The sequence below is a fragment of the Penaeus vannamei genome, chromosome 11 (assembly GCF_042767895.1).
Source record: "Penaeus vannamei isolate JL-2024 chromosome 11, ASM4276789v1, whole genome shotgun sequence".
In the NCBI taxonomy this organism is placed as follows: domain Eukaryota; kingdom Metazoa; phylum Arthropoda; class Malacostraca; order Decapoda; family Penaeidae; genus Penaeus; species Penaeus vannamei.
Window position 1 is genome coordinate 8,668,134 of NC_091559.1, and position 2,989 is coordinate 8,671,122.

Genomic DNA, 2,989 nt, shown 5'->3' on the forward strand with positions numbered 1-2,989 from the left:
TGCGAATGTGGGAATGCGCACTGGGCATTCTGAATGTGATTGGCGTTAATCAAATTAATTGTGGACACTGCAGTAGGAATAGGTGATATCCATAACAAAACAGGGCATCCCACCAATCTTCTGTTCATTAAGGAGCAACAGGCATCCTCTAACATCTCGGTTCGGATGCCGCTCGGAGGGTCATCCTCTGACGTGGAGGCTGCAATCCAGGTCACTGCAGCATCGTCATCTGTTCCAGAAAGACATGTAGACAAAAATTCTTAAAAAAAAAAGACAGCAATTGGTTTCGCTCGGGATCGAACCGAGGACCTTGCGCGTGTGAAGCACACGTGGTAACCACTACACCACAGAAACAATAAATTATCAGATGCATCATTGTTTAATATTGCATTGCAAATAGTGGTTGAGAGAGTAAAAAAATAACAATAATGAAAACAAATAAAGGATGTGAGAATAAGAGGATAAAGAAAGAAATAGTGTATCCACACTTTCAAAGATTCATGTGTGTAAACAAACACGTATATACAAATGTATATGAACAATGTGTGCTCCTATATAGGTGTTTGTGTTTGTATGTGTGTTCACATATGTATATATACATAGTTTGAATATATATTCATGTGTGTATATAGATATCTATATGTATGTGAATATAGTGTGTATATGTGAATATAGAAATATATACTTATATTGAACCCACACACGCACACCATTCTCTCTCTTCTTTTTATTTTCTCTCGGTAGCCTCCCCCGCTCTCTTTCTCTTCATTTTTCACTCTCGCTCTCTGTCTCCCTGTATCCTCTCTCTCTTGTTTTTTATTTCCCTGTCATTCTCTCCCCACGCGCTCTCTCCCTTTGCCTCTCTCTTATTAACCAGTAATTCCATCAGAACATATAAAAAGGAACATCGCTCATCTGTATCGTCTCCAGAGTGTAGTGGTTCTCACGTGCGCTTCACACGCGCAAGGTCATCGGTTCGATCCCGAGCCGAGACAATTAAATTATATATCTTTATTTGTAAAAATGAAAAAAATCTACTATTTACCGGTTTTAAGTATTCATACCTGGTATCTAACAATGATTTTCTTTGGCATGCTTTGTTAATTGCTATAAATAGATTAATAATATGATGCGCCAAAACGTGGCTTCTTTCCCTCCAGTAAATGATCAGCTGATCAGCTGTTTCACTCACCGTTGCTGGCTGACATTTTTTTTTTTTTTTTTTGTAACTGATGTTATCTTTAAATCCTTTTTTATGAATAGCAAATACGTAATTACCAATACAACGAATTGCCATACACTGAATCGTCTCAATCTATGAGCGGGAAAGTCGTGTCATTTTCCAGAAAAGCTTTCGCTCGAGATGACACGAAGGCAAAGGCGATGGTGCCGAGACGATGGCACTTCAACCGCTTTGGACGAAAGGCTTGTCAGTGCCTCATTTATTCAGGCGCCTACCCAACTTACAGAGATTAAATGGGATAGAATATAGATAGAAATTGCAACAATAATATCGAAAACAAAGCCAGCCAGGAAACAGATAATTGAATTAAAACAATAAAAAAACTGTTCTTCATCGTAGATTTTCGAATCATCCAAAATTTGAGAGAAAAATGCTCAGAGCTCAAAACGGATTATTCTGGAAAGGTTCGCCAAAATGCAGCTTTTATCATCCCTGCAACCAAGTTCAATGCCATCGCATTATTGTCACGTGATAAGTAACAAACGCAACAACAATAGTGATAATGAAAATAATAATTAGTCGTAGTGAAAATAACAGTAAGGGCAATAATAATGATAGCAATAATGATCATAAAGATTATAATCATATTTTTCACAAGAAAAACAATAATAATGATAATAAAATAGAAATGATAGGGATGATAACAGTATTGATAATAATGATAACAGTAATAATAAGAATAAAAATGATAATGATGATGATGATGATAATGAAAAGAGTAATAATGATGATAATAATGATACTAATACTAATGATACTAATAATACTATTATTGATAATGATGAAAAAAGATAATGATGACAGCAATCATAGTAATGATCATAGTGATAATAATAACAATAGTAGTAATAATGATAATGATAACAATAATAATGATACTAATAAGAAGAGATAATTTTCATAACGATGAAAAGAATGAAATAATATGCGTGACAGCATTTACATTCATGTAAACATACACATACACATGTATAAAATTAATAACGATAAGAATAATAAAAACAACACAATTGTGATAATGATAACAATAAAGATGATAATGATAATTACAACAACAGTAGTAGTAATAGTAATAATTATAATAATGATAATAATAATAATAATAATAATAATAATAATGATAATAATAATTCTATGCATACAGTGAAAATGAACAATGATGATGGTAATGACAATGATAATGGCAATGATGATGGTGTAATGATAATAATGGGAAAAAAAAATCTTGCATAATAGAAATATTAAAGCATTTCATGCAGAGTTCATACAAAACCTGAAGAAAAGGCTGTGGGAACGGCTTAAGCCACTTAGGACACTTGTCGGCAAAAACCATGGTATTAATGTCAATATTGCTAGACTCTTTTACCTGTCATACATACGGTCGGTCATAGATTATCATGCATTGCACCTAGTATTATACAAGGAATCAGTGTTGGCTAGTTTAGAAATTGTACAAAATGAGGCCATGAGGCTTATTCTTGGTGCCCCTAAGACAACGAGGATTGTGAATATGAGATCAGAACTTAATTTCCCGTCTGTCTATGAAAGAATATTAGACATAAACACCACATTTAGCGTCAAAGCAATAAGAGAACCCCTCTATTGTACAGAGTTCCAAAGACAACTAAAACATAGAATAGTGGACCTAACTTTGAATGGCAACATCGATTCAAATTCAAATCCATGGCAACAAGTGACATGTAAGCACTTGTCTCAGCTGAACATATCCATAACTAAGACTGGACG